We start from the raw sequence: 12,947 nt of genomic DNA on the forward strand, positions 1-12,947 counted from the left end.
CCCTCGGCTTCCTCAACTGTGGGGGGGGCCATTGACGGGACGCACATCCCCATCTGTGCCCCGGAACACCAGGCCTCCAAGTACATCAACCGCAAGGGGTACTTCTCCATCCTCCTGCAGGCCGTGTCTGACCACCAGGGCCAGTTCACGGACATTAATGTGGGCTGGTCCAGCAAGGCACACAACGCTAGGGTGTTCCGCAACTCCTCCGTGTGCCAGAGGCTGCAGGTTGGAACATTCTTCCCTGACCGCCACATCAGGGTCGGGGACGTGGACATGCCTATCTGCCTGGTGGGGGATGTGACTTATCCCCTACAGCTGTGGCTCATGAAGCCCTACACGGGACATCTCAACCCCTCCTGGCAGGCCTTCATCGCGAGGCTCACCAGGGCCCGCATTGTGGTCGAGGGGATCTTCGGCCGAATGAAAGCACGCTTTAGGTGTCTCCTCACCCACCTCGACCTCGCCGAATACAATATCCCTCCCGTGGTGGCAGCATGTTGTGTGCTGCACAACTTATGTGAGCGGAAGGGGAAGGCTTTCCTGCCAGCCTGGGTCGCTGAGGCTGAGCGCATGGCTGGCTGGGAGGCCGTCCAGATCCGGGAAGCCCTGCGGGAGAGCTTCCAGGTGGATGAGGACTGAACTCTCCCTGAATGCCCTACTGGGTCCTTCTTCCACCCTCACCTCTTTCCCCTTTCCCCTCCCTAACCCCCCTTCCTAATGTAAAATAAAAACACTTGTTTTGCAAAAAAAACCCTCTCATAACGGGGGAGGGGGGGCAGGGAGGAACGAAGGTGGGAGAGTGGAGGGGGAAACCTGGGAGAAGGGAGCTGGAAGGAGGAGGAAGGGGGGGAAGGGAAAGCTCAGGGTTGGGGGTCCTGCTGGCTCTCCCGTCTCCCAGTATTGCGAGAGCATTGGGAGGAGGAGTGGGTGTGGAGGGTGGGACAGGGTGTGCGGAGGAAGCGGGAGGGAGAGCAGGGGTGGGAGGAGGAGCGAGAGCTGGGGCAGCTGCAGGGGCTGGACCAGGAGGAGGCTGGACCAGGAGGAGGCAGGAACCTGGAGGTGACCTCTGAGGGCACAGCTCTGCTCCTCCAGCGCCTCCCAAGCTCCGCTGCCTCAGCCGCAGATCCTCCCGGACCCAGTGGTCCTGGGTGCGGAGCTGGTGCTCCAGTAGCCGGAGGTGCCGTCACTGGTAGTCCTCCAGGTTCCTGGTGCTCCTGCTGGCCCGGGTGCAGGTGGCTGTTGCAGGCGGGGTGGTGCGCCCTGTAGTCCCAGATGCTGCGGCTATGGTGAAACAAGAGCAGTGGTCAGTTCTCCCTGGGGACACAGTGGGTGAAACCCAGGGCCCCTCTGCAGGGCGAGGTCGGCGTGTGGTGAACGAGCCAGGGCCCCTGCATGACACTCAGCTGCTGCTCCATGGTGGGCAAGGCCCAGGCGCATGGTCCCTGGGCTCCCTCTCCCCCTACCATCCTCCATACGCATAAGGGGAGCATGATGGCACTCACATGTGGAGCCCTCCCCGGCCTTGGCCAACATAGCCGATGTGCTCTGTGGGGTGCCTCGGGGGTCCTGGGTCCTGGGCAGGCTCCTTGCAGGCTGCTGGCTAGCTGCATCCTCCTCCTCTGTGTCAGGGACGGGTCCCTCTGTCCTGGGGTCGATCACCACCTGGGGGGCATGGACTGTGTGAGCCCCCAGGATGTGGTCCAGGGCCTCGTAATGAGGGCATATATCCGGGTCGGCCCCTGGCTGGGAGGCCTGGATTAGGCCTGCTGCAGGTCCTTGATCTTGCAGCGGACCTGCTCCCGGGTCCGCATGTGGCCTCTGGTGGCCAGGCTGGCAGCCATGTGGCTGTAGACAGCTATGTTCCTGCACCTAGTGCGGAGATCGTGGACGTTGGAGTCCTCCCCCCAAACCTTGATGAGGTCCACGATCTCCGCACTAGACCAGGCGGGCGCCCGCCTTTTGCGGCCCCGGGCAGACTCCTGGGAGTCGCCAGCCTGGTCCTGGGAAGAGGCAGAGGGCTGGGTGGCAGCGGGTGGCTGGCTCATGCCGTGCCAGGCGCAGGGTCTGCTGGCTGGATGCTAGCAGGCTTGCAACTGGCACAAGCACTGTAGCCAGACCATGTCCCTTTAAGGGCTCTGGGGCCGGGTGTGGGGCAGAAGAGTTTCCCTGGTTTGGCTCAGAGTGGCCACCAGGGCAACCTGGGAAGGGCTAGCCTCCAGCTAGTTTGAGGTTACACAGCCCTTAATTCGAACTAGGCATTACACCTCGTAGAATGAGGTTTACGTAGTTCTAAGTAAGTGCTCTGCTCTTTCGAATTAAAATACTACAACCTACATGAACTCTAGAATTCATAGGTGCCAAGCTAGATTCTGTATCTGCAAGAGCATACCTCCCTATGTAATGATTCCAAGCAATCCAAGAACTGGTTACTGCTGTTACTCTCGGCCCTACATTTCCCATGCTCACATGTCTCCAATTTATGGGTCACACAGCTGCTACAACCTAGGTGGTCAACCACGCTCGTTTACATCTTTGATGTCTCTTGTAATGGGCATATACTGTGGCAAGCCAGTGTTGAAGACAAGTGCACAGACTGGTCTCCCCTCCACCTCATGTCTTAAAGTCTCTTGCATGGTGGACCAATCTCTGCAATCTTCTAGCAGGTGGACTGTTTCATTGAGACCTACCGACTCGTCCCTTATCTGAGGGTGAGCCCACATGAGTTCCATGTCAATACAAGCACGATGGACCACAGAAGACTACTTTACATATCAATTTATTTGAACTCAGAGCTGTGTTCAATGCATTTTGTTACACACATTCAAGGAAAAAACACGTCAGAATATTGACCAACAACATATCAACGATGTACTATGTAAGGGTATGTCTACACTACAAAGTTAGTTCGAACTAACGGACGTTAGCTGGTGGCTCCCGGGAGCTTGCCTGGGACCGCAAGAGGCGGGCACCCTCCTGGGCTAGTGTGGACATCGTGGACCTCGTCCACGATTTCCGCACTAGGCACAGGAAAGTGGCCGTCTAGGGCAGGAGAGCTGCCAGCCTGGCCACCCAGGAGCAGGTGTGCATGAAAATCAAGGGGGTCCACTGAGACCCCCGACCCTGAGCCTTGAGCTTACAATGGCCGTCCTGGGTCAGACCAAAGGTCCATCCAGCCCAGTAGCCTGTCTGCCGACAGCGGCCAACCCTAGGACCCTGGAGGGGATGGACCGAAGACAGTGACCAAGCCATTTGTCTTGTGCCATCCCTCTCCAGCTTTCCACAAACCTTGGGCAGGGACACCACTCCTACCCCATGGCTAATACCACTCCATGGACCCAACCTCCATGACTTGATCTTACTTCCCTTTCAACTCTGTTCTAGTTCGAGCCTTCACAACCTCCTGCAGCAAGGAGTTCCACAGGTTGACTCTTTGCTTTGTGAAGAACAACTTTCTGTTACTAGTTTGAAGCCTGCTACCCATTCCTTTCCTTTGGTGTCCTCTAGTCCTTCTTTATGGGAACTAATGAAGAACTTTTCTGTATGCACCCTCTCCACCCAACTCCTGCTTTTAGAGACCTCTATCCTGTCTCCCCTCCGTCTCCTCTTTTCTAAGCTGAGAAGTCCCAGTCTCTTTAGCCTCTCTTCATATGGGACCTGTTCCCAACCCCTGATCATTGTAGTTGCTCTCCCCTTTCCCAGCCTCTCTCTTCCCCTCTCCCACCTCCTTTTCCCAGTCTCCCCCAGTTTTGTTCAATAAAGACAGATTCCATTTTTGAACACAATTGTCCTTTATTTTGTACATCAAGAAAAGGGGCTAGAGAAGGGTAAGTGGAAGGAGGTGAGGGAGGAATGGGGCACGAGCCCCCGATGGGGAGGACTGGGCTGGCTCTGCGGGCTTCTGGGGGTGGAAGCTCTCCTGCAGCCCCCCAATTGCTCCCTCTCCCCAGATGGCAGCCTGCGGCAAGTGCAGCCGGGCTGATGGCCGAGTGGTGTGATGTGCCCAGTGTGGGCACTCCGGGCACTCCAAGCCAGGACTGGTTTTCAAGCGGGGCACCCCTAAGAACTGTCTGTCCGGGGTGGGGGTCGGGTCCCTTTAAGCACAGCCCTCGGCTAGCCTGAGAGAGCATCTCCACGCTCTAAGTCCTCCTCTGATGCCCTGCCAGCACTGCTTCCGGCCATCCTTAAGCCCTGTTCAGGGTCCACTTAATGTGGACATGCTAGTTCGAATTAGCAAAACGCTAATTCGAACTAGTTTTTAGTTCTAGACGCGTTAGTTCGAATTAGCTTAGTAGTGTAGACATACCCAAAATATTAGGGAGGTGCCCCTTCTCATGCTTTCTGCACAGAGGCAATCCGATTATGTAACTGGTGCATATGAAACACAGCCACCCTTGTAGCTTCATACTTACCAGGCGTAAACAATATAAGAGCAGACAACCTCAGCAGACACTTTGCCCTGGACCATGAATGGGAGCTGTACCCTTGGGTCCTCTGATGCATCTTCCAATGATGGGGTCCACCTGAAATCGACCTATTTGCGTTCTACATAAACAGAAGTGTCTCGGTTACTGCTTCTGAGCAAGCGTCGGACCAGGGTCTTTTCTCAGTTGAAAGGGTCCCTCTTATACGCGTTTCTCCCATCCCACTTATTCCTAAGGTGTTAGAGGAGATCACCAGAGACAGAGCGACAATTCTCATAGCACCACTTTGGGTTCCCTTGTCTGTATCTGATGTCTCCTCAGCCTCCCTACCACCTTCCGGTTCACCCTGATCTTCTAACTCTGAACAGAGGAATCTTACTCCGCCTAACAGCAAGGTTCATTGTTGGATCCACCAGGAAGAACTACAGTGCTCTGACCAAGTAAAACAGGTACTTTTGCACAGCAGAAAACAATCTACCCTAAGCACTTACCTTCAAAAGTGGTGTAGGTTCCTCTCTTGGTGCTCTAACAAGCATTTAGACCCCAGCACAGCACTATTACATACAGTAATGGACTACATACTGTCCTTCAGGAATGATGGATTAACCCTCTCCTCTTTAAAGGTACATCTATCAGTGATCACTGCCTTTCACCGACCAGTTGAGGGGTGGTCAGTTTTTGCTCACCCCATCACGAAGAAATTTATAAAGGGTCTTTCCAACCTATACTCGCCATGCAGGCTACCACCGCCATTATGAAACTTAGAAATGGTTCTGGACATTCTTACCCGTACACCTTTTGAACCTCTGGCTACTTGTACGCTGTCTATGATGATGATGCTAAAGGTACTTTTTTGTCTGGCAATCAGTTCTGCGTGTCAGTGAGTTTTCAGCTTTGATGGTGGTTCCACGCTATTTTTAATAGAGGTAATGTATACTACGTCCACATCCTTCCTTCATTCCTAAGATTTGTTCTGACTTTTACATAAACGAGAACCCATCGTACTCCCTTTATCCTACCATAAGCCACATTCAACGACGAAGGATGCAATATCTCATTTTTTGGATCCTATATAGATAAGACTGGATCTTTCCACAAGTTGGATCGTTTGCTCATTTCTACAGCAGACCGCAATAAGGGATATTCACTATCATCACAACGCATCTCCAGACTAAGTCTCCTGTAATACACACTGTTATATTTTAAGGAATAAACTACTACCTCAAACACCTAAAGCACACTCAACAAGAGCAGTGGCTACTTCTGCAGCTTGTGTCCACAGGCTTTCTCTCAAGGACATCTGCAGAGTGGCTACATGGTCTACTAGTGACACTTTTATAAAGCACTATGCAATCTTTCAGGCTCAAGCAAAATACACTATTGTGGCCTCTGTGGTCCTATTGATTACTGTCAAACCATAAATACAAGGTCCACCTACTGCTTATACTGCTACACATTCCTCTACAGTGGAGTACTCACAGGGACACCACTTGAAGAAGAGGAGGAGGAAGTTAATCACCTGGGTGCAGTGACGATGGTTCTTCGAGATGTCCCCCCCCCCCCCCCCCCATTGGTGCTCCACTACTCGCCCTCCTCCCAATCTCGGATTCTTTCCTTAATATCTTCCAGATACTGGGGCAGGCTTGAGGAACTGGCGGGAGCCAGACCACCCGAGAGATCAAAAGAGCGCGAACGGGGACACACACATTTAGAAGAACTGTCGTTACTGCACCAAGGTGAGTAACTTCCGCATTCATCCGTCAAGTGGGAGTATTGTTGAACAGGCTACTAAGTGCTCTGAACTTAAAGTATGCACAGTTTGAGGATTCCTATTATTAGTGGGTAGCAGAATGAGATATGTATCTTGCCTGTTTTCATTCACAATCTGCTGGAGAAAAGAGCTCTGTATCATAAAGGCAAGAAGGGGTTTCATCCTCTTTCTCCGAGCCTGAATTCCACCACCGAGAGCAAACACCACTGGAAGTCCATGCTGTCCAGAACAGAGAGGTAGAAGGACCCAGTTTCTCATACAGTCCTATAATTTAAGAAGGAATTAAGTCTTCCAGTGTGTACCAAAGGCCATCTGTTTTTAACGATTATAGATGTAACGGGTACTAAAGTCCCTGTTCTGATATTCACATGGATGCTTGACAACCTGGGAAAGCAGGTAAGTATTCTTGCAGATTTCTGCTCCCCAGCAGAATCCTCCCAGGAATTCATCCTGTGGTCTATCCTAGGTGAAAGTCTCAACAGATGAAAAACATGCTGTCCCTTTTTAGAAACAGCCAGTAAGAAGAATGTTAAAAATGCACTAGACCACCCTGTCTGTTCTTCCCTCTCCCAACTTTTTTTGGGACAGCATAGTCATTGTTTGTTTGTAAAATCAAGAATAAAAAGACTAACATACAAAGGAAGGAAAAAACCCTGAAGCATTTAATTTCTACTCCTTAAATACATTGAATTTGTCCAGAATGAGTTGTAACTTTTAACTTCTTTTATTTTCTATACCCATTACTCTTTCTTCCTCCTTGTGGTGGGTCTGTAGGATCAGCACAAGTAATCTTTCACATGTGGGAAACCACTGGAGACTGCAAAGGGACAGTGGGTAACACTAATCAATTCTATGTAAATAGCACAGAATGAAGTTGAGAGAAGAGAAACTAAATAGGTTCAAACAATCTTAGTTTACTCTTTATCCATGTAAAGGGAAATGGACTAGAATGTAGGCTTTTGCCATGTGACTTTTTTAAATGTAATACATATATAGCAAGGGTCATATGTCTGACCTAGATTTAAAAGATTTAGTTTTTGTTCTAATTGTGGCTTTACAAATGATACATGAAGAAATAAGCCTAATGTAGAACTGTGAAGTTTATGAATGATATGCTTTCTGCTTGTAAAATATTTGCGGTTGCTAGTAGTTTATTCTTGGAAGAATCTCTGTATAAATTGGATACACTGAGATAGTAGTGGTGTGTGTGTGTGTGTGTGTGTGTGTGTGTGTGTGTGTGTGTGTGTGTGTGGTAATTTTACAAGGACATACATGACTTTCGGTAATCTCAATACTAGATGTACTACTTTCACACGATGGAGATTTGAAAGACCACTTTTGTATGTGCAAAATTGGCAAGGTACCTCTGTGTCATTAAGAGTAAAAAAAAAAAAAAAACTAAACAGTGAATAGTAGTAATATCAGCTTAAGTGATACTGGAAAAAAGTGTTTCAGAATGAGAAACTTATTCCACTTGTAAGTTTCTTTTTTTAATGTTCTTTTGTTCTATCTGCCATCACACTGTAGACTTCCACAATTGTCTGGGCAAAACTGTCTTCCTTTGATCCTCTGTAACTTTGGGACACTGGATTTATCCACAAGCAGCAATATAGCTAACTGGAAAATCACACTTTTCTCTGAAAATCTTATACTTAATGGAGATCAATATAAATACTGTAACTGGAAGACGTTAATGTGGAGAGTTATTATTAGTTTGTATTTGTGCTTTTTAATCGAACAGTGTTGCGCATTGGACAGTTTGTGTCATAAACTTATACTCAACGCATAATTTAATTTTGATTCATAATACTTCAGTTAAGCTTTCTCATACCTTTTCTTTCAGCCTGTCTGTCTTTCTGATAATGGGTTGCCCAGGGTTTAACTCATCTGATTTGGTTGCACCAGTTAAGTAAACCCTGATCCCGGCCTATGAAAGTCAATGGGAGCTTTGCCATTGATTTTTAAATTAATTTGTAAGATTAAGTGCACCTGTCTACTACACTTGTCTCCCTCCCTTTTGTGATGTTTTGCCCTTGTCTGTTTAGCTCAGTATTACACTGGGCTAATTTGAAGCCATATTGAATTGCAAATATATCTCCACACGACAACCCTGTAGGGTAGGTCTCTTACAACGCTACTGTTTCCAGCTTTTCCTTCCTGTTGGATTAGTGCGTTACCCTAGACATGTTACCGGGATGCACTTTTTGACATTATGATCAGTAATAAAAGTGTATGGCACACCTCAGAATGAAATAAAAATAAAACCTCCACCCAATATTTTCCATGGGAAGTGGGGAAGGAAGGAGAGAAAACACATGACTGATAGTTAAGCAAATTCCAGAAGTACATTTTACAGTGTGATTGGTATTATATGGATGGGAGCAGTATGAGGTCTTGAATAGAATAATTTATTTAATCTTTTTCTGAGTTGAACCTGTTTAACTGTCAAGTATCAGAGGAGTAGCCGTGTTAGTCTGGATCTGAAAAAGCAACAAGGAGTCCTGTAGCACCTTATAGCCTAACAGATGTATTGGAGCATAAGCTTTCATGGGCAAAGACCCACTTCGTCAGATGCATGCATTTGTCGCTGTTTAACTGTGGCATTTCCTTGGCTTGTCATCATTTCTACTACTTTGCACGTTAGATCCAGGATGGGCAAAAGGACCTCCGAGGGCCAGATCAAGCCTGCAGCTGCCCTGCTACTCCCCCGCTCCCAGGCCAGTTGAGACGGGGGGAGGGGGGAAGGTGGAGTGCTCAAAGTCTCCTCTCTTCTTCCTTCCCTCCCCCCCACCAAAGGATGCGGCAAGAGAGAAATGCCCACTAGTTTAAAACAGCCTGCATTTATCTCTAGCCCCTGCATGCCCTGGCGGGGTACGGGGTGAGAGACTTCGTGTGCTCCCCCACTCCTAGGCCCTTATTGGCCTTGGGTAGAGGAAGCACGCTAGCTCTCCTCCCACTGTGGCACTTAGAAGGGAACCACCAGTTGTTTTAAAACAGCTGTTGATTCTCTGTGGTCACTGTGTGGTGGGAGGAGGAGAGGGCAAAGAATTTATGCACGCCCCCACTCCCAGGCCAATCAGGGTCTGTGGGTGGGGAAGCACGAGAAGTCTCCTTTCCCTGTCCCGCCTGAGGCTTCACCCCTTCCCTGGGCCACTTCAGAAATTTGCGAAGTGGCCCCCTATTACAAAATTATTGCCCACCTCTGTGTTAAATGCTACTTTGTCTGTCCCTCCTGAAATTTTAAAGTAATCTTTAGCCTTCCTAATTGCTTTTTTCTCTATCCTACCCAAGACCATTCTGTTCATACTAGAGTGTACAGAGTACAGGGCATCCAGAAATGCCCACTGAAGATCATTCTTCAGGATCCTATTCTGAATTGCCTTATAAACCCACAGTACATTTACTCCAGCCTGTCCTGCAGTACTTTCCCCCATCTGCTTTCTTCTTTGTCTATCTAGTATTACCTCTTTTCCCCTTTATGCAGTCTGCTGATTATATACAAACTTTTCCTGCAGACTAAATGCCCAAAATATACTGGGAACCTGTTTTACTCTCCCTCTCATTTTAAATCTCAGTTGAAAACATTTTCTCCCCTGCATATACTTCATAAATTTTCTCCCACTGTTAATTGCATTTATTTTATTATCCATAATGGTATAGTACAGTAATTTAGGATGTTATGAAATGTGCTGAAGAAAAATGTTTCCCGTTGTGGAAAAAGGTGCACATTTACTTGGTATAGTTTCTGTATAAATAGTGTTGAACAAGAAATTCAAGTTACTGTAAATTTTAAGTGCTATTAGTTGGTGTGCAGCTGTGGAAACTTGGGTTGACTAGCTTGACTATTGTTTATAAGAAAGGAATTTGATATTGAGCAGTGATTGCAAACTGAAGTATGATTTGGGTAAACTTGTAGGTTGGAAACAATTCTGAGAACCTAAAATTCTTCTTCGGGGATGTCCTAGCGGGTGCTCCACTATGGGTGCTGGGCTTGCCCCGGCGCCGCAGACGGAGACTTGTCGTTAGCAGTGTCTGGCCGGACCACGCATGTGCCGCGGGCTCGCAGCTTTCGCGCTCTTTCTGTCGCGCGGTCCGGCCCCTCCGCCAGTTCCTTGGAACCGCCTCAGGCTGCAGACGCTTGTAACTGCGCTCCTCGCTCCTTTGTATATAAAACTTCCTTTTCCTCCCTCTCCCCCCTCTTTCCCCCTAAAGTAAAAAAAAAAAAGTTTCTTTCAAGAGAGGAAGGACAAAGAAAGAACTATCGGGAGTGAAAGCAGAGACCGCTTACCTCCCGCCTCTCAGCTGTTCTCCTGTCAGCTTCTCCGTATATAGCTCCGTTCACCTTTGTAAAAAAAAAAAAAAAAAAAAAAAAAAAGACAGACTGTTAAGATAACAAGAACAAAAGATAGCTGGCCAGAGCCATTACCAGGCTATCAGCCTTAACAACCACCTACTGTTCAAGAAAACAAAAGATAAAAAGCAGCGGACTGCTGGCGAATGTCAGGGACCGGCTTTAAAAAATGCGGCTCGTGCTGGGAGGCAATGCCAGTCTCGGACGGCTATGCAGAGTGTATTCACTGCCTGGGGGAGTCTCACATCCCCCAAAAGTGTACCCACTGCTTAAGGCTCACCTCTAGAGCCAGGAAGGATAGGGAGAGGCACCTCCGTATGTTCCTCTTTGAACAACTGCAGCAGGCTGACTCTAATCAGCAGCCTCATAAGCGCCGGGCTTCCTCCCCTACTGCGGGACTCCAGAAGAGAATGAGCCTGTCCCCAGCAAGGTCCCTGCCAGCTGCCTTTAATGGCAGGGAGAACCAGGCAGAGACACCTGGGATGTCTGGCATTGTAAAGCCACGTCCCCCTGCCTCGGCGGCTTCAAAGCCTAAGCGGCCACGGGAGTCTTCAAAGACGCCGGCTCCCCAGCCTGTATCAGCGCAGCCGCTTCCTCCTCCTCCGGCGCCGAGCGTTGAGACGGCGCCAAGAGTGACCTCGGACCCGACCACAGCACCGGCTCCGACACCGGCCCCAGCACCGACCCCAAGTCACCGTGCGGTGCCGGACTGCACGGCGCCGACCTGTTCCGTGGCAGGCGCGCTGCCGATCGCTCCTGCCCCAGCGCACCAGGAGCCAACCAACTCAGCGGCTAGCGCTTCAGCGCATGCCGCAACTCAGCTACCCCAGAGCCCTGCTGCTCCCCATTCTCCATGCCACCGCAGCTGCTCCCGCTCCCGCTTCTTCTCCTCGGCACGGTCCTCTCCTCTGCCGGCACCCCGATCCCCACGCTGGTCTCCTCATCAGTGCCGGTCTCCTCGTAAAATGCAGGACAATGTAGCACTTTAAAGACTAACAAGATGGTTTATTAGATGATGAGCTTTCGTGGGCAAGACCCACTTCCTCAGATCAAACACTGGAAGAAAGTAGTCACAACCATATATACCAAAGGATACAATTTAAAAAAATGAACAAATATGAAAAGGACAAATCACATTGCAGAACAGGAGGGGGATGTGGGGGGGGGGGGGGGGAAGGAAGGAAGGTAAGTGTCTGTGAATTGATATTAGAGGTAGGGAGAGTGGGATGTTTGTGAGTTAATGGTATTAGAGGTGATAATTGGGGAAACTATCTTGGTAATGGGTGAGAGAGTTCAAATGTTTGTTGAGTCCTTTTTGGAAAGTGTCGAATCGTAGACTGCCCTCCCCGTTTCTGGCTGCTGCATCTCCCCATCGCAGGCACCAGTACAGGCATCTCTCTGCCTCTCCTGCCTCGTCTAGGGCATCACACCTCTGCTCCTGCTCACCCTGCTCCCCGTACCATTATCTGTATGGCAGCCGCTCTAGCTTCCACGGTGACTGTTCGCCGTGCCATGGTGCCTACCATCGTGACGACCGCGACTTGCGGCATTCCCATAGCCACTATTCTTACCTACCACGATCCGTCTCGGACTACGCTGCACGCAGGTGCTCTCCAACCCCGGCTCGCCTTACTTCAGAGCCGGAACATACTCCCTTTGTGCACCATACCTTGGGGTCTTCCATTCCGGTTTCATCTTCTCCGGAGGATGCACTGAACCCCGACGACAGCTCTCATCCAGACGACCTCCGTCAATTCCAGGAATTATTTAAGTGGGTAGCTATTACACAGGAGATTCCACTACAAGAGCTCAAAGATAAGGAGCATAAGCTCTTCAGGAATCTCCAAACCTGACATGGTTCACGCCTCGCCATCCCTCTCGACGAAGGCATCCTGGAACTCGCTGACGAGGTGTGGCATGCTCCAGCGTCGGCCCTTCCCACCAACAAAAGAGCCGACAAGAAATATTTCGTGCCCCCAAAGGGCATGGAATTCCTCTTTGCCCATCCACAGGCTAACTCTTTGGTAGTCGACGCAGCTCAACAGAGATCTAGAGCCCCTCACCTCAAACACCAGGGCTCTGATAAAGATGTAAAGAGGCTCGACGTCCTGGGCAGGAAGGTATACACCTCAGCGACTTTACTCCTCAGAATCGCCAATTACTCGGTGCATCTCTCCAATCATACCTTCGACACATTCTCATGCCTCACTCCCCTCATGGATCACCTCCCCGATTCAAAAAGATTGATCCTGAGATCAGTCATCCAAGAGGGCTACACATCAGCGAGAACGTCCCTCCAGATGGCCATGGACATGGCTGATACTGCTGCTCGTTCCGCCGCTACGGCTATTGTTATGTGTAGAGCTTCTTTCCTTCAAGCGGCAGGAGTTCCAAAGGAACT

General features: G+C 49.6%; 1 protein-coding gene across 10 annotated transcripts in view; it reads left to right on the top strand.

Moving 5' to 3' along the window:
* SLC4A7 (solute carrier family 4 member 7) overlaps nucleotides 1-12,947 on the top strand; it is a 203,775-nt gene that overhangs the window by 68,610 nt on the left and 122,218 nt on the right. Inside the window, exon 2 of one of the 10 annotated variants that reach the window (XM_075921995.2) lies at nucleotides 6,054-6,160. The exons of the other annotated variants lie outside the window; for them this stretch is intronic. The gene's annotated coding sequence lies outside the window, so the exon portion shown is untranslated. The remainder of the gene's footprint in view (nucleotides 1-6,053; nucleotides 6,161-12,947) is intronic. 10 annotated transcript variants of the gene reach the window in all.

This window comes from Pelodiscus sinensis, chromosome 2 (assembly GCF_052426305.1).
Source record: "Pelodiscus sinensis isolate ZL-2025 chromosome 2, ASM5242630v1, whole genome shotgun sequence".
Lineage (NCBI taxonomy): Eukaryota > Metazoa > Chordata > Testudines > Trionychidae > Pelodiscus > Pelodiscus sinensis.